The following is a 20,298-nucleotide window of genomic DNA, read 5'->3' as shown; positions in this document are numbered from 1 at the left end:
CAGTCCCCTAGAACTTAGAACTACTTAAACCTAACTAACCTAATGACATCACATACATCCATACTCGAGGCAGGATTCGAACCTGCGACCGTAGCGATCGCGCGGTTCCAGGCTGTAGCGCCTAGAACCGTTGGGCCACATCGGCCGGCTAAATGCTAATAGACAATAATACGGTAACTAAAGCCACAGAAAATAGGCCTACGTGCTCATTCGTGTTTCACATTTGCAGCTCAACGCTGATGACCAGTGGTTCTAAAATCGTCGTGAAGAAAGTAGCTTAAACAAAAATTCTAATATTGTATTGGGAAGTGGAAAAGCACACAAATTTTAACATGGAATTTTCTGTCTGAGTCGTTATGTCGGTTTGTCTGATTTCATTCCCTGTATGTTTTCTTTTTCTTTTTTCTGTGTGCAAGTCTCAAAATTCCATCGATTGGGTTAAAGTGTAATACAGAAGAAATGGCCAAGTCTCAACCTCGGTAAAAGTGTTCTTAAATATATTGTCCTCAAGCGCTTGTCTGTATTGAATACACGCTGCAGAAAGACGGTCATTGATACTGTTGGCGTATAAGAATGTGACTTTCCCCCGTCTGTTGTATTAAATACATCGGAAGAGAAAACGCAAAATGTACTCTCCGAAGATAATTGTCGCCAATGGAAAGGCTTTAGAGCTACTTTAAAAACTTTGCTTTTCATGAATATTATCCATTAATACATTTGACTTCTGAATTATTTATTACGCCTTATGGAAGTAATTAGCACGCTGCCTTGATTCTGTTTACCTATTATAAAATACATTAAAGGAAGTTTGCCTCTTCCTAAGGCTCTAATGTATCCATACTTGTTTATGCAGTACCCATAGAACTCTCGAATAAAGTTTTTTTTTTCATGGTTGACACTGTTTAAGCCTGACATAAAATGTATGTTCAATATTTGATCGGGAGTATCCAGACACTCCTGTGTAATGTGACATTGTTCACTAGATGTCACTAGAGGCGGAGCCGCCGGTACAAAAGGCAACCGTTTGTGACGTGTTTGTGACGTGGAACCGCGTAGGAACATAAAAAAAGTTCAAATGTGTGTGAAATCTTATGGGACTTAACTGCTAAGGTCATCAGTCCCTAAGCTTACACACAACCAAACACCCATGCCCGAGGGAGGACTCGAACCTCCGCCGGGACCAGCCGCACAGCGCGTAGGAACAGCCACAGTTAAACCAAGACCAGGCGGTTTCTTCTAGGAAACTACGGATCCACACTGCGGCGCAGAAGGCCTCTGTTGCCGCGTCTGCCACCAGAGTTCTTCACTGAGCGTCTCCATGAAACCTTCATGGTTTCCTAGTGAAGATGTTAGGAAACGCGCTGCTCTTCTTTGGATATTCTCTATTTCCTCTGTTGGTAAGGATCTCAAACTAAAGAGCAGTATTCAAATATAGCTCGCACAAGGGTTTTCTAGTTTACCTCCTTTGTGAATGGACTACACTTCTTGAAGATTGTTCTAATGAATCTGGCACCTACATACCTCCTACTAGTTTTACGTGGTTGTTCCACTTTAAATCGGTCCGTACGCACATTCATTGATATTTTATGAACATATCGGCTTCCAGTAAGTGTTCTCCAATCGTTTAATCATGCAATAATGTGTCTTTCTACATGTCTATGGGCAAGATGTTACATTTTGTTCTGTTGAGGGCCAATCTCTCTGCGAATTACGAGTCGCTAATAAAATAGCCCATATCTCAACAAGGCATACAATTATAGGACCTTTCCTTCTACTTCTGACCAATACTACCTTCCGTACGGGTATGTGACAATCTGTATATTGTGAAAAGTAATGGTAGTTGTAATAAATGAATATCCCGTGTAGCTGTAATACACTTTAAGATAAAAAAAGAGGAAGTACGTAGATATCATCCGAATGGGACAGAAATCGATAGGTGTGATGTACATGTACAGACAAGCAGGTGATTAAAAATTCAGAAATATTGGATGATTTATTCTAGAGCCACGGCTTCACAAATTGAGCTGCCGAGAATTTTTCCGAGTTGTATGGCCGTGGTCCATGGAACTCTTCTATCCCTGAAGTTTCGTCCAAGGCTACGTTGGACATCTTCGGAGGTGCTCCTGGTTGTGCTCAGTCTTGCCGACTGAGGAGTCGGACGTCGAAGAGCGGCCTAAATACTGTGGAAAGTGGGCGTGGTCTGGATTTCACGTGATTGCAGAGATAAACCTTATCAAAGATAATTTTTACATGGAAAAATTCAAACAATTAGCTCTGGGAAAAGCGAGTGAGAAACCATGTCGATGGTATCGATACATGGATGATACATTTGTGGTTTGGTCACATGGCAAGAAAGCTTTAGAGGAATTCTTTTGTTATTTAAATACTGTAAATCAAAAAATCCAGTTTACCATGGAAATGGAGAAAGACAATGCAATATCCTTCTTGGATGTCTTCGTCATGAGACAGACTGATGGCAGCTTGAAACATAAAGTCTTTCGGAAGGTTACACATACCGACAGATAAGTGCATAAGGAATCCAATCATCATCCACCACAGAAAATATGTGTAATTAAAAGTCTAGTGAACAGAGGAAAAAGGATTTGTACGCCGGAACATCTGGACGCTGAGTTAAAACATCTAAATCAGGTTTTTGAGAAGAATCGGTACTCTAATAAGGAAATAAATAGACTTTTGCGACCGAATAACAGGAGGCCTAAGGACAACGATACGACACAGCGAAGGGAAGAACACCGTTTCTCTACCCTTCATCAAAAAAGTAACGCATTCTAAGGAACCATGACGTTCGACCGATTTTGAGACCAACTAAGAAAATAGGCCAAGCATTTCGTTCCGTTAAGGATAAACGTCCCCCTCTGTCTGCAAGTGGTGTTTATAAGATTTCGTGTACATGTGGCAAGGTCTACATTGGAACTACCAAGAGAAGTGTGAATACACGGTTGAAGGAACATAAAAGTCTTTGCCGACCAGGGAAAACAGACAAATCAGCCGTGGCGGAACATGCCCTTCAATCAGGTGATCACGTAGTGAAATTTTCGGAATCTGAAGTTTTATGTACTATGACGAACTACACTATTGGCCATTAAATTGCTACACCAAGAAGAAATGCAAATGATGGTATTTATTGCACAAATATATTACACTAGAACAGACATGTGATTACATTTTCACGCAATTTGGGTGCATAAATCCTGAGAAATCCTGAGAAATCAGTACCCAGAACAACCACCTCTGGCCGTAATAACGGGCTTGATACGCCTCGGCATAGAGTCAAACAGAGCTTGGATGGCGTGTACAGGTACAGCTGCCCATACAGCTTCAACACGATACCACAGTCCATCAAGAGTAGTGACTGGCGTATTGTGACGAGACAGTTGCTCGGCCACCATTGACCAGACGTTTTCAATAGGATTTCAATAGGTGAGAGATCTGGAGAATGTCCTGGCCAGGGCAGCAGTCGAACATTTTCTGTATCCAGAAAGGCCCGTACAGGACCTGCAACATGCGGTCCTGCATTATCCTACTGAAATGTAGGGTTTCGCAGGGATCGAATTAAGGGTAGAGCCACGGGTCGTAACACATCTGAAATGTAACGTCCACTGTTCAAAGTGCCGTCAATGCTAACAGGAGGTGACCGAGACGTGTAACCAATGGCATCCCATGCCATCACGCCGGGTGATACGCCAGTTTGGCGATGACGAATACACGCTTCCAATGTACGTTCACTGCGATGTCGCCAAACACGGATGCGACCATCATGATGCTGTAAACAGAACCTGGATTCATCCGAAAAAATGACTTTTTGTCATTCGTGCACCCAGGTTCGTCGTTGAGTACACCATCGCAGGCGCTCCTGTCTGTGATGCAGCGTCAAGGGTAGCCGCAGCTATGGTCTCCGAGCTCATAGTCCATGCTGCTGCAAACGTCGTCGAACTGTTCGTGCAGATGGTTGTTGTCTTGCAAACGTCCCCATCTAATGACTCAGGGATCGAGACGTGGCTGCACGATCCGTTAAAGCCATGCGGATAAGATGCCTGTCATCTCAACTGCTAGTGACACGAGGCCGATGGGATCCAGCACGGCGTTCCGTATTACCCTCCTGAACCCACCGATTCCATTTTCGGCTAACAGTCATTGAATCTCCACCAACGCGAGCAGCAATGTCGCAATACGATAAACCGCAATCGCGATAGGCTACAATCCGACCTTTATCAAAGTCGGAAACGTGATGGTACGCATTTCTCCTCCTTACACGAGGCATCACAAACGACGTTTCATCAGGCAACGCCGGTCGACTGCTGTTTGTGTATGAGAAATCGGTTGGAAACTTTCCTCATGTCAGGTCGTTGTAGGTGTCGCCACCAGCGCCAACCTTTTGTGAATGCGCTGAAAAGCTAATCATTTGCATATCACAGCATCGTCTTCCTGTCGGTTAAATTTCGCGTTTGTAGCACGTCATCTTCGTGGTGTAGCAATTTTAATGGCCAGTAGTGTATTATCCAGTGCTGTATAGAGAAGCCATCAAAATATATAAACATGGGGATAATTTTAACAGGAAAGAAGAAGCCATGAAACTCAGTGATATATGGGCTGTGGCGCTACAGAATCGATGAGAAATTTTTATCTTACACGTACTATAATAGATATTTAAAAAATTTTATATTTGACAGGGTTTATCTCTGCAATCACGTGAAATCCAGACCACGCCCACTTTCCACAGTATTTAGGCCGCTCTTCGACGTCCGACTCCTCAGTCGGCAAGACTGAGCACAACCAGGAGCACCTCCGAAGATGTCCAACGTAGCCTTGGACGAAACGTCAGAAATTGAAGAGGTCCATGGGCCACGGCCATACAACTCGGAAAAATTCTCAGTATATTGACAATTACCGAACCAGCTGATGTTCCCGGTCCATGAAGGATCATTGATCGATATCAGTCGTACCACAGCAGTGACGGAAATGGACAGTGGCGCGGTACTGGCGGTGGAGCGCGCATCGCTGAATCCGCGCTACGTGTGCACTGCGTGTGGTTGTACGCTGCTCGCTGTGGTGGCTACGGTACCTGCGGACCGAGTGCCGGCGGTGGACGGACGCCCACGTTGTGACGCCGGACACGTTCCGCCTGGATGGCTCGGCGACGAAATTGTCACGCTCTGCCGAACTCTCGCGCACTGACCCGCATCGACGATGTGGTCCACGTTGTAGCCGCCCCCAGGCGCTGCTTTAAAGTTAGCTGCCACACGGTGCCTACCGTCATGCACTGCATTACCAACGTTAAACAAGAAAAGTTCCGTACGCTGCTTCTGAACACAAAAAGATAAAGATGTAACGGGTTTGGCCTAACATAGCTTACTTATATCGGTACGAACAAAACGAGGCGTAGTCATGCGGTACGAGGCGTACCTCTTGAGTGCGTTTATATTACGAACTGATTGTGTGCTGCCCAGTCACCATCACAGATTCTTCTGATATTAATTTTTTTCTGTCTCTAGAGCGATAATTCCTTAAAGCTTTGCAGGTTCGCAGCATTCGAAGGAGAATGAGAGGACCAAAAGATTATTTTTCATACTTATATATATCCCAATTTCAGCCTATTATCTGATTAGCTAAATAGGCGTTTATGTATTAACGATTTTAATGTTTTTTTAATTTTTTAATACTACTTCAACTACTACAAATCTACACTAAAACCCTTGACCAGTCACCTAACAACTAATAATACAATAAGTACTACAGAATATTTTCTGTGTGTTCTGTGTTTGTTCATTTATTTTGGTGCATTTAACCTGTAGACAGCCAACGGCCTTGCCGCAATGGTAACACCGGCTCCTGTCAAATCACCGAAGTTAAGAACTTGGATGGGTGACCATTTGATCTGCCGAGCGCTGTTGGCAAGCGGGGTGCACTCATCCCTTGTGAAGGCAAACTGAGGAGCTACTTGACTGAGAAGTAGCGGCTCCGGTCTCGTAAGCTGGCATCCGGCCGGGAGAGCGGTGTGCTGACCAAATGGTTAAAATGGCTCTGAGCACTATGCGACTTAACTTCTGAGGTCATCAGTCGCCTAGAATTTAGAAGTAATTAAACCTAACTAACCTAAGGACATCACACACATCCATTCCCGAGGCAGGATTCGAACCTGCGACCGTAGCGGCAGCCCGGTTCCAGACTGTAGCGCCCAGAACCGCACGGCCAGGTGTGCTGACCACATATTCGCATCCAGTGACGCCTGTGGGCTATGGAAGACACGAAGGCCGGTCGGTGCCGTTGGGCCTTCATGGCCTGTTCGGACGGAGTTTACCTTTAGTTAACCTGTAGATCGCTGTCTCCGCTACTGGATCCACCCTCATACTATCCCGGTCAACAGCCATTGTCTGCTGCATTCCTTAGGTGTCGGGCAATAAGTCTGCAGCGTTTCCACTACAGCAAGCAATTCCACTAATCACTGTTACTCTTTAAATCCCAGATGATCATTTGCACCAACGCAATATACACTCCTGGAAATGGAAAAAAGAACACATTGACACCGGTGTGTCAGACCCACCATACTTGCTCCGGACACTGCGAGAGGGCTGTACAAGCAATGATCACACGCACGGCACAGCGGACACACCAGGAACCGCGGTGTTGGCCGTCGAATGGCGCTAGCTGCGCAGCATTTGTGCACCGCCGCCGTCAGTGTCAGCCAGTTTGCCGTGGCATACGGAGCTCCATCGCAGTCTTTAACACTGGTAGCATGCCGCGACAGCGTGGACGTGAACCGTATGTGCAGTTGACGGACTTTGAGCGAGGGCGTATAGTGGGCATGCGGGAGGCCGGGTGGACGTACCGCCGAATTGCTCAACACGTGGGGCGTGAGGTCTCCACAGTACATCGATGTTGTCGCCAGTGGTCGGCGGAAGGTGCACGTGCCCGTCGACCTGGGACCGGACCGCAGCGACGCACGGATGCACGCCAAGACCGTAGGATCCTACGCAGTGCCGTAGGGGACCGCACCGCCACTTCCCAGCAAATTAGGGACACTGTTGCTCCTGGGGTATCGGCGAGGACCATTCGCAACCGTCTCCATGAAGCTGGGCTACGGTCCCGCACACCGTTAGGCCGTCTTCCGCTCACGCCCCAACATCGTGCAGCCCGCCTCCAGTGGTGTCGCGACAGGCGTGAATGGAGGGACTAATGGAGACGTGTCGTCTTCAGCAATGAGAGTCGCTTCTGCCTTGGTGCCAATGATGGTCGTATGCGTGTTTGGCGCCGTGCAGGTGAGCGCCACAATCAGGACTGCATACGACCGAGGCACACAGGGCCAACACCCGGCATCATGGTGTGGGGAGCGATCTCCTACACTGGCCGTACACCACTGGTGATCGTCGAGGGGACACTGAATAGTGCACGGTACATCCAAACCGTCATCGAACCCATCGTTCTACCATTCCTAGACCGACAAGGGAACTTGCTGTTCCAACAGGACAACGCACGTCCGCATGTATCCCGTGCCACCCAACGTGCTCTAGAAGGTGTAAGTCAACTACCCTGGCCAGCAAGATCTCCGGATCTGTCCCCCATTGAGCATGTTTGGGACTGGATGAAGCGTCGTCTCACGCGGTCTGCACGTCCAGCACGAACGCTGGTCCAACTGAGGCGCCAGGTGGAAATGGCATGGCAAGCCGTTCCACAGGACTACATCCAGCATCTCTACGATCGTCTCCATGGGAGAATAGCAGCCTGCATTGCTGCGAAAGGTGGATATACACTGTACTAGTGCCGACATTGTGCATGCTCTGTTGCCTGTGTCTATGTGCCTGTGGTTCTGTCAGTGTGATCATGAGATGTATCTGACCCCAGGAATGTGTCAATAAAGTTTCCCCTTCCTGGGACAATGAATTCACGGTGTTCTTATTTCAATTTCCAGGAGTGTAGATGTTCATTCGGTGGTCACCGACCTCAGTACTTACATGTCACATATAAAATAATTAATATGTGACATGTAAGAACTGCCTCTGTCTTTTATTGTTAGTCAGTACTTACAATTTTTATATAAAAAATGTCTTTTACTATAAATTTGTAACTATGTTATAGGCCATTTTAATTGTTTTGAGCCGGCCGGTGTGGCCAAGCTGTTCTAAGTGCTTCAGTCTGGAACCGCGAGACCGCTACGGTCGCAGGTTCGAATCCTGCCTCGTTCATGGATGTGTGTGATGTCCTTAGGTTAGTTAAGTTTAAGTAGTTCTAAGTTCTAGGCCACTGATGACCTCAGATGTTAAGTCCCATATTACTCAGAGCCATTTGAAACATTTTTTTTAATTGTTTTGATTCTGATGAAGGCACTCTTAGAAGTGTTTAATCCTGGTCAATAAGACTAAAAATAATTGTGACCGAGGGCTCATTTGTTTCAATTTTAATTTAGAAACCGTCACTGAACCAAGCAGCCATGTTTAAAACAGCTTTGTTTATTAGAGAGAAGCTACGCGAGATAGAAACATTTGCACATGCCACTTGATAGATGAAGGTTCAAAGTTTTATATTCGCGCAGACACTACACACCCGTACATTCAACATGAGCACCATGCATCGCCCGAGAAACACTGAAAAGGTAATTCATTTTATTCCTCAGGTGAATCAAAAAGTGTATGTTTACTGAATTGACAGCTTCAACAATTCAATTTGTCAGCTCTTGAAGATGTAACTTCCACAGGTTGGACAAAGAACTTTTCTTTTATGTACTTCCACAGACAAAAGTCGCAAGGTGTGAGGCCTTGTGACCTGGGATGCGGAAAACAATGAACAAGATCTTATTGTCCACCTCTTCCAATCCTACGTTGTGGGCTAGTGTTGTTACGATAACTCCGCATCTCAGGGTAAAAGGAGACGGGGAGCCGTCGTGCATAGTAATAAAGTCGTTGGCATCTTCGCGCAGTTGAGGAAACACCCAATTTTGCATCCTGTCCAGATATGATATTCCGATCAGAGTTCCCTATGCAAAAAAAAGAAATATTCATAAACTTTGTCAACAGATACGGCAAAAAACACACTCAGTATCGGTGTGTCTCTTTCACCTTTGACGACGAGGCCATGATTTTGTGAACCCCCACATTGTTACATTAAGTCGTTTACTTTACCCGATACACGAAACGTCGATTCGTACGAAAGGGTGAGTCGTTCGGAAAAAGTGGCCTCTGCCATATACTCAAGATCTGAAATGAGACGTTCGTACCTTCTGTTATGGTTGCCGGAATGCAGTCGCTTCTCTAGGAGCAACTTGTAAGGTTCCATAGGCAGGCGTCGTTTCAGAACACGGCACATCGTTTTCTGAGGAAGTAGAAGTTCCTGGTCTGCTCGTCTTTTGGAATTCCGAGGGCTCCGTGTGGACGCATGTCGGATACGCTCGATATTTTCATCAGACATGCGTGGCCGATCAGGGCTCTTCCCTTTGCATATGCAAACAGCTTCCAGGAATTTTGCATGCCAATCGTAAATTTGCTTATGCAGAGGCGGCTTCTTCCTGGATGGATGGATGGCGAAATGCCAGTTGCACTTGAACTTCGCGCAAATTCCAACACACACATGGTTTCTCTTGTGCTGTAGTCGCCATGTTGCTACAAACACACACCAGTGAATCCGTGTCAAAACTTTGCAGGTTCTTCTATCCACTGGCATGAGCAATGTGTTTCTATCTTTTACAATTTGTCGGTATTAAACAAATGAAATGTGTTCTTTCCTTTTGAATCACCCCGTATATCCGTACACAGTCGCCGTGCCTCCAGTGCGAACTACGTAACAGCGTGAGGCAGCTAAGACAGGCCACACCAGATATGTCCATACTGAGTAAATATATCGAGGTGCAGTAATCGCCAAATTATAGCGGACAGCATGGCAAATTTCCTAATGTTCGCAAGACATTTTTATCGTTTATAGTCGCCTGATGATGACACCGACTTCGTTTTTTTCTAATGTTATTATATACTTTCTAGGGGCATTTAAAGCAGCTTGTAAGAGAATTTAAATGACATAAAATGTATGATAACAATAATATTATCTTGGAACTCTTCCATTTGGTCCGTGTTTGCACAGAAAAACAGTAATATCACAAATTGATTAATGCAAAACACCGTGTTGGTCGTTTATTCCTTTATTATCCCAAACTAGTTTAGGCGACAAATATCACCATCATCAGTGGGTTTTTTAAATCTAAAACATGGAGAAAATGGTATGGTTGTACAAACACAGTAAAACATTATTACATTTTTACAAATCGTCTTTTGAAATATTGTTTTATATTGATACTTTCATACTACCTTATTTATTGTATGCTACAGCATGTTTTAAACAATTATTGGCGCTGTTTGTGACATATTTTCCGTGCTCTTTTTTTCCTGTTCCCGTATTTTTACTTAGCGAACATAATGACATCTGCAACCATGTGAGCGGCTGTTAGAAAACAAATACTGAAAGGTGAACTTCGTACATCAGCAGTATATACTTGGGGTTGTGGTGGTGTTGTGGAAACCAGTTATTTTGGTGTGTATTTAGCTGTTGCTTAGCTATTCGTGTACTCACGTTCGTTGGATGGTGTGTGGCTGCTTTTTGCACGGAAAAACTAAACTTTTGCACTGTGTTTCCGATCCAGAATATTACGCCATCTTGCCGTTCGCGTGTGTCGCGAGAGGCGTACCGCAAGTGGCGAGAAAGCCTATGAAAAACTGTAGCGCGAATTACGACGACTTCTGTTCATTATTTATGTCTCTGTGTGTGATGGGGAAGTGGTTCTTTTGCGTGTGTGTGCTTTCCGTTCTGTGTCCTTGATCAGTTTTCTCAGAGCGGTAAAGAGTGTGTTGTTGCAGAGTGTTGTGTTTTCATTTATTACATTTTTCCCTTCGACTACAACGTTTTGTATATGGTAATTTTCTTCTATTGTTAGTTGTCGGTATAGACTGTTGCTGTTTCTCAGAATGCGTAGATCGTTTTCGATATTAGTGGGGTTATGGTTTTTGTTCATTAGATGTTCTGCAAAAGTTGAATGTGTGCTGTCACTTCTTAGAGCTCTCATGTGCTCTGTGTACCTCGTTCGGAAATTTCTGCTTGTTTGTCCTACATAGTGGGCCTGACAAGAGTTGCAAGTGAATTTATATATTCCAGCGTTGCTAAATTTGTCTGAGGTTTTTCTGACTGGTCTCAGTCTTTTCTGAACTGCATTGTTTGTTCTGAATGTTATTGGGATCCCTTGCTTTTTTAAGATGTTTCCTATTCTATGTGATATTTTGTTATTGTATGTTAGTGTGTACCATCTCTCTCTTTTTTCCTGAAGTGGTGTGGTCTGCTGCGTTGTCTGTGTGTGCTGCATGTTTCCGTTTTACATTGTTGTTGAGTTTGTTTATGATGTCTGTTTTGAAGTCGTTTTCAACAGCAATTTGTTTGATTATGTTTAGATCCTGTGTGTAGTTTCCTGGTTTAAGAGGTGTTCTGTTTATCCTGTGGAGCATGTGTCTGAAACTGGCATATTTATGCACTGCCGGGTGGTTGGATGAGCTGTGGATAACAGTGCTTGTGGATGTGGGTTTTCTGTAGATGGAGAATTCATGTTGCTAGTTGTTTCTTGTGATTGTAAGATCCAAGAAATTTAGTTTCTTATTGTTTTCCATTTCCATTGTGAAGTGCATTTGTGGGTGTACTGTGTTGATGTTACTGTGATGTTTGTGATAATAAAGGAATAAAAGAATAACACGGTGTTTTGCATCAAGGCGGACTCAATTTGTGATATTACTGTTTATAAAATGTATGGGATGCGATCGGATACTATCAAGACAACAGCGCCTCAAACCACTCTCCCGCCGCCAGCAGTAGTTTTAGTTTCACCGTCTGCCATTCTATACCAAATGTAAGCAAACACCTAATTCAGGTTATGTTCATGTGTTTATTATCACGGCTGTCATACCAAGTGCTCCAAATGTTGACCTTGAGTACTGCTACACGCTACAAAATGTTTCTGGAGAACCAATACTGCACGTTGAATTTCATCTTGAGTTAAAGGTGCGTTTGCATCTGCCATTTGTATGGACACAAGTATGCGCGACATGACTCCGGGAGCGAGCGAGGTGGCGCAGTGGTTAGCACACTAGACTCGCATTCGAGAGGACGACGGTCCAAACCCGTCACCGGTCATCCTGATTTAGGTTTTCCGTGATTTCCCTAAATCACTTCAGGAAAATGCCAAGATGGTTCCTTTGAAAGGGCACGGCTGATTTCCTTCCCAATCCTTCCCATATCCGAGCTTGTGCTCCGTCTCTAACGATCTCGTTGTCCATGTGACGTTAAACACTAATATCCTCCTCCTCCATGACTCCGGGACCTGTATCCCGACTTGCAAGTCATACAAGTATGATCGTGCGGTTACATCTGGCGATTTGTATCATTGTGTTCGGTGGTGCAGAGCTGTTCGCGATGTCTTCTTGAAATGATGTGGAAGACTTTACACTTTTATGTGCTGGAGCGCATTCCCATTATCATGAAGAAAGGAAAACCCACAAAACGCAACGAATACAACAACTGGCTATATAGAACCCTTCAGATCAAATTGGCACTTGATTATAACGGCACGGCGCCAACGACGATTGGCACCGCGCATGTGCAACTACTGAGACTTATCGAGCAGGTGGCGAAAGTGCAGTATTCAGCATGTATATGCGACCTGCATATACATTTACATACAAGTTGGGTGAACGTTTGTATCAGATGAGGAATCGTGACATGTCAGATTGACATGACGCTACTACAAGTTGCGATACATGTAGCTCAGTATAAACTTGCCTTCACAGCAACACACGCTCGTGTTAGAAGGAATTTCATGCCTTCTGGAGACGTCGATGTTTCCTAATAATCATCTTAATTTTTCCCACAGAGAAAAGTATAAAAGTGTTAAGTTCGGTGAGTGTGCAGACCATTTTGCGTTTCCTGAACGACCTTTCCAATTTTCTCCAAGCGTTCTCTTAAGAGGGTGTGTCATTACATGTGCGGAATGGGAGGGACATCCCTCATGTTGGTACCGTGCTGTCTGCCTCATGTCCTATGGGATGTCCTTCAACAATTGGCACAGCTGAGTATCTTAGGTAATAGAGATACTTGAGCGTATTTAGATTGAAATCGAGGTACTTGAGTATATTTAGATTCCCATCAATAAAATGGACCAACGATTCGGGTCTTTAAAAAGACACATCAAACGTTGATAGACCAAAAGCGTTGTTTTCATCCACTTCATTTGACTCAGCGTGGCGCATATTCCGAAGATTGACTTGCCCGTGTTTTGTAAATGCTGCTTCTCCCTTACATAAAATTTTTCATGTGTGTGCCACATCACTTTGCACTTTTCGTAGATGTCAAACGGTGAATTTTAACCAATTTTGGAAGTCAATGCTATGAAGCTGTAGATGCAGTGAAATGTGAAGAGGATGAAATGCCATGTAATGCAGTGTTCACAGAACACTCGTTTGGTTGATCCCACTCACACTTTCGAGATGCCTCTTACTGATGCCTGCACTGTGTGTTACTGCTGCTAAAATGTTAGTTTCATTTCCTTCATCAGTTGCTCTTCTTTTACCTTAATATTTTTTATTCTGCACAAGAACTTTTTATAACGCTTGAAAAGAGAGATAGTGAGTGTTCGGCACGATCTGAATACTCTTCACCATATAATTGCACCACTGCTCCAATAGTATGACGACATTCGCCATAAACGTTATTCACTTTTTCGATTCTCGCATACTTTGTGAATCTCCCAACAGCATTATGAACCAGGTATTTGATTGCTGCAATAGCAGAACACAGACTGATGTGCTTCAGGCGCACGGGTAAACATAAAAACCATACCTGAGTTACGTGTTTCCTTATATTTGGTATATACCGAATGATGTGGCGCATTGATTAGCACACTGGACTCGCATTCGCGAGTACAGTGGCTCAAAACTGCGTCCTACCGACCTGATTTAGGTTTGCCGTCATTTCTTTAAACCGCTTCACGCAAATGCCGGGATGGCTCCTGTGAAAGGACTCGGCCGACTTCCTTCCGTAACCCGATTGGACCAATGACGTTGTTTGGTCCCCTCCCCCAAATCAACCAAACATATTCAGTACAATAGCACAGACGTTTGTGGAACTTCTTCTCCTGACGGTGTGACAGTGGTTCGCAGCACTGTTATCTTGATACTATTTGATTAAGTCTCATATATGTTATTTCGTTCAAGTTCTCTTAGCAGCTTCTATCAAAAACCACAGCAAAAAGTATGTAGTTCTTTTAAAACATGAAGTTAGTGTTGTAATTCTACGAGTATGAAGGATATAAATTACTTACGAACGACAGGAAATTCGCCGTGTTGTTTGGCGAAAACCGCACCTCGGTTATTTATTCATTCTGGATATGTTTGGAGTGGCCTGTCTTAGCTGCCTCACCCCGTATATCCGACTGCAGCTGAGCGTGCCATGTCACATGTATACGTTTCGAGGATTTCTTACTAAATGCTAGCGAAAGTACTAGTGGTTCCTAGCTATGACTCAGATGTCAGAAGCCGGAGTTTGTCAGTCTCGTGGCTTGCCTTGTATTGTTTCATAGTGTATCGTGTAATGTCTGACGAGAAAACAGTTCTTGTAGAGACTGGCAGTGAGAGTGAGTTTTTCCCTTTCGTCATCTGAAGCTGAGGACACTGTACCTCTCGATTCTTGTCACTCGACATCTCAGGGGACGAAAGCCGTTTTTTTTTTCTTCTCATACGTTCGGCTTCCATGAATACTACGGACAGCGGTAATGAAAGTGATCACCGAGAAAGGAATGCACCAGGAGATTGTGCGACAGACGAGGAACATCGGTTGTAGCTTCGAGAAAGGCACTTTCCAACCACCTTCGAGTCGTCAGGATATATAGAGCATGCAGCTGTAAAGAGATACATCATGTTGTTGTTGTTGTGGTCTTCAGTCCTGAGACTGGTTTGATGCAGCTCTCCATGCTACTCTATCCTGTGCAAGCTTCTTCATCTCCCAGTACCAACTGCAACCTACATCCTTCTCAATCTGCTTAGTGTATTCATCTCTTGGTCTCCCCCTACGATTTTTACCCTCCACGCTGCCCTCCAATACTAAATTGGTGATCCCTTGATGCCTCAGAACATGTCCTACCAACCGATCCCTTCTTCTGGTCAAGTTGTGCCACAAACTCCTCTTCTCCCCAATCCTATTCAGTACCTCCTCATTAGTTATGTGATCTACCCATCTAATCTTCAGCATTCTTCTGTAGCACCACATTTCGAAAGCTTCTATTCTCTTCTTGTCCAAACTATTTACCGTCCAGGTTTCACTTCCATACATGGCTACACTCCATACAAATACTTTCAGAAATGACTTCCTGACACTTAAATCTATACTCGATGTTAACAAATTTCTCTTCTTCAGAAACGCTTTCCTTGCCATTGCAAGTCTACATTTTATATCCTCTCTACTTCGACCATCATCAGTTATTTTGCTCCCCAAATAGCAAAACTCCTTTACTACTTTAAGTGTCTCATTTCCTAATCTAATACCCTCAACATCACCCGACTTAATTCGACTACATTCCATTATCCTCGTTTTGCTTTTGTTGATGTTCATCTTATATCCTCCCTTCAAGACACCATCCATTCCGTTCAACTGCTCTTCCAAGTCCTTTGCTGTCTCTGACAGAATTACAATGTCATCGGCGAACCTCAAAGTTTTTATTTCTTCTCCATGGATTTTAATACCTACTCCGAATTTTTCTTTTGTTTCCTTTACTGCTTGCTCAATATACAGATTGAATAACATCGGGGAGAGGCTACAACCCTGTCTTACTCCCTTCCCAACCACTGCTTCCCTTTCATGTCCCTCGACTCTTATAACTGCCATCTGGTTTCTGTACAAATTGTAAATAGCCTTTCGCTCCCTGTATTTTACCCCTGCCACCTTTAGAATTTGAAAGAGAGTATTCCAGTCAACATTGTCAAAAGCTTTCTCTAAGTCTACAAATGCTAGAAACGTAGATTTGCCTTTCCTTAATCTTTCTTCTAAGATAAGTCGTAAGGTCAGTATTGCCTCACGTGTTCCAGTATTTCTACTGAATCCAAACTGATCTTCCCCGAGGTCGGCTTCTACTAGTTTTTCCATTCGTCTGTAAAGAATTCGTGTTAGTATTTTGCAGCTGTGGCTTATTAAACTGATTGTTCGGTAATTCTCACATCTATCAACACCTGCTTTCTTTGGGATTGGAATTATTATATTCTTCCTGAAGTCCGAGGGCATTTCGCCTGTTTCATACATCTTGCTCACCAGATGGTAGAGTTTTGTCAGGACTGGCTCTCCCAAGGCAGTCAGTAGTTCTAATGGAATGTTGTCTACTCCGGGGGCCTTGTTTCGACTCAGGTCTTTCAGTGCTCTGTCAAACTCTTCACGCAGTATCGTATCTCCCATTTCATCTTCATCTACATCCTCTTCCATTTCCATAATATTGTCCTCAAGTACATCGCCCTTGTATAGACCCTCTATATACTCCTTCCACCTTTCTGCCTTCCCTTCTTTGCTTAGAACTGGGTTGCCATCTGAGCTCTTGATATTCATACAAGTGGTTCTCTTCTCTCCAAAGGTCTCTTTAATTTTCCTGTAGGCAGTATCTATCTTACCCCTAGTGAGACAAGCCTCTACATCCTTACATTTGTCCTCTAGCCATCCCTGCTTAGCCATTTTGCACTTCCTGTCGATCTCATTTTTGAGACGTTTGTATTCCTTCTGGCCTGCTTCATTTACTGCAGTTTTATATTTTCTCCTTTCATCAATTAAATTCAATATTTCTTCTGTTACCCAAGGATTTCTGTTGGCCCTCGTCTTTTTACCTACTTGATCGTCTGCTGCTTTCACTACTTCATCCCTCAGAGCTACCCATTCTTCTTCTACTGTATTTCTTTCCCCCATTCCTGTCAATTGTTCCCTTATGCTCTCCCTGAAACTCTGTACAACCTTTGGTTCTTTCAGTTTATCCAGGTCCCATCTCCTTAAATTCCCACCTTTTTGCAGTTTCTTCAGTTTTAATCTACAGGTCATAACCAATAGATTGTGGTCAGAGTCCACATCTGCCCCTGGAAATGTCTTACAATTTAAAACCTGGTTCCTAAATCTCTGTCTTACTATTATATAATCTATCTGATACCTTTTAGTATCTCCAGGGTTCCTCCATGTATACAACCTTCTATCATGATTCTTAAACCAAGTGTTAGCTATGATTAAGTTATGCTCTGTGCAAAATTCTACCAGGCGGCTTCCTCTTTCATTTCTTAGCCCCAATCCATATTCACCTACTACGTTTCCTTCTCTCCCTTTTCCTACACTCGAATTCCAGTCACCCATGACTATTAAATTTTCGTCTCCCTTCACTATCTGAATAATTTCTTTTATTTCATCATACATTTCTTCAATTTCTTCGTCATCTGCAGAGCTAGTTGGCATATAAACTTGTACTACTGTAGTAGGTGTGGGCTTCGTATCTATCTTGGCCACAATAATGCGTTCACTAAGCTGTTTGTAGTAGCATACCCGCGTTCCTATTTTCCTATTCATTATTAAACCTACTCCTGCATTACCCCTATTTGACTTTGTGTTTATAACCCTGTGGTCACCTGACCAGAAGTCTTGTTCCTCCTGCCACCGAACTTCACTAATTCCCACTATATCTAACTTTAACCTATCCATTTCCTTTTTAAATTTTCTAACCTACCTGCCCGATTAAGGGATCTGACATTCCACGCTCCGATCCGTAAAACGCCAGTTTTCTTTCTCCTGATAACGACATCCTCTTGAGTAGACCCCGCCCGGAGATCCGAATGGGGGACTATTTTACCTCCGGAATATTTTACCCAAGAGGACGCCATCATCATTTAATCATACAGTAAAGCTGCATGCCCTCGTGAAAAATTACGGCCGTAGTTTCCCCTTGCTTTCAGCCGTTCGCAGTACCAGCACAGCAAGGCCGTTTTGGTTATTGTTACAAGGCCAGATCAGTCAATCATCCAGACTGTTGCCCTCGCAACTACTGAAAAGGCTGCTGCCCCTCTTCAGGAACCACACGTTTGTCTGGCCTCTCAACAGATACCCCTCCGTTGTGGTTGGACCTACGGTACGGCTATCTGTATCGCTGAGGCACGCAAGCCTCCCCACCAACGGCAAGGTCCATGGTTCATGGGGGGGGGGGGGAGATACATCATATGCAGCTAGAACAAAAAGCGAAAGGAATCGCGTTACCGGTGTAAACTATGTAATATGATACTGTGTGTTGTGACTTGTTTCTAAATGTATCACACAAAAACAACTATCTGAAATGTGCTTCTTTGTAATGTTACGTACTTTTAGGAACTTTAAAAATACGGAATATTCAAAGTACACTTTATTTTAAGAGCCAAGTGGTGAAAATGAATCCAGAAGATCCTGCGATTATATCAAGTCACTGCATCAGGCACTGCCGTGCTCACAGTCAACGTCGTATCAAGCCGAGCAGAGTGCGTACTGACGCGTGGAGTGGCCCGACCGCACACGGATGTGCGTGTTGTTGTGGCGCACTCAGCGGTGAAAGGGCTCTAGTGCCCTACATGTGGCGAATGCAAAAGCTTGCAACCCAGGCAGACGTATCCCCTATTTTGTTCAGGTTTCTATGGTTACGCCTCAGTGTTGCCGCAGCTCCAGGTGAACAGAAGCTCTGGTGAAAGCTGTCAACACCACTGTCAGGGAACATTTATCGCCAGGTGGCGTCCAGGAACCGTCACTGCAATAGTGTACTTGTCGGCTGCACACGTCTGCAAACCACAAAATTTGCTTCCAAAGCCTGTAAGGTTTATAGTTTACTTTTGGTATTCAAGGAATATGAGCTCTTACATTTTCATTTTGATGTGTCGTGCTTCATTTATGTGTTCTGGACATTCTTCAAACAGTAGTTTTCGATAGTCGATGTTACGCCACAGAGGTTTTGAGTATAAATCTTTGGTTGCCAGTAGCAATGTCTTTGTTGTAGCATTGTGTGAAAAATGAGTGAGTAGGGTGTTGGTCACACTATTGAGCCGTTTGGAAATAGCTTTCAGAGCGTAGAAATAAAGATAACGAGGATGTTGAATTTTGGAAATATGATTTGGTGAAGAGTAATTGGAAAATTGTGAAGATTTGCAGGTAAGGTTGTTTTTTGGCTTCGCTGCATGTATTTTATGATGTGTTTGAAAAACGGAAGGTTTTTAGTAAGTTTTCTCTTTGTTTGTCCGGGTCAGTCACTTCAGTTATTGAGACGTGATTAAGGAAAGTTATCAGTTAACATGGCTTGCACTCAGGAGTGATTAGATTTACCATTACAATAAATAATTTCACACAAGCGCCATATTTTTAATGGGAAATAATTTTTGTAACGGTTTGTCTAACAGTCAAAGAATGAGTTTCATTATTCACAATATAGCTTTTGAATGATAGTCTTTTTTCAATCATTTGGCACAATCAAAATCTTCCACCGTATCCTCACGAAGATTTGGTTTTGTTAAAATGTGTGTCGGCGCATTGCACTTCGTGGAACGCAATGATTAAAATTGAAGCGTTATCTGCTTAGCATAGTCGCATGATCTTGCATTGCAAGTAGGTAAGGTTACTGGAATATAGTTAGGCAGTTTGCGATCGTAAAATTAAGGGCATTTTCAGAGAAATGGTTCAAAAATGGTTAAATGGCTCTGAGCACTATGGGACTTAACATCTGAGGTCATCAGTCACCTAGAACTTAGAACTACTTAAACCTAACTAACCTAAGGGCATCACACACATCCATGCCAGAGGTAGGATTCGAACCTGCGACCGTAGCGGTCCCGCGGTTCCAGACTGAAGCGCCTAGAACCGCTCGGCCACTTCGGCCGGCTTCAGAGAAATATTTTGGTTATTTGTTTCTTCAAATTCTATTTTTAATTTCTGCAAGTCACGTATTGTGATGTTAGACATTGTAGTCCTGTCAACCGCATTGTGTAATACACAGTTTTAAAGGACAGCTCATTTAGTAAACACTTAAGTTTTCTAATTCATTTGGTAGTAGCTTATTCAAACACAGTTACACAGTATCAGATTGCGTAACTCTATTTACCAGGCAGCGTTTATGCAATTTTACGTAATTGCACTACTTTCACTGGTTGGGATCACAATGCAAGCGCGCGTACACAAAAACACACACACACACAAACACACACGAACTTATGAAGTTGAAGACAGAAAACCACTTCACTCCAG

This window comes from Schistocerca nitens, chromosome 2, assembly GCF_023898315.1.
Source record: "Schistocerca nitens isolate TAMUIC-IGC-003100 chromosome 2, iqSchNite1.1, whole genome shotgun sequence".
Lineage (NCBI taxonomy): Eukaryota > Metazoa > Arthropoda > Insecta > Orthoptera > Acrididae > Schistocerca > Schistocerca nitens.
Note: the sequence above shows the minus strand (reverse complement) of the source record.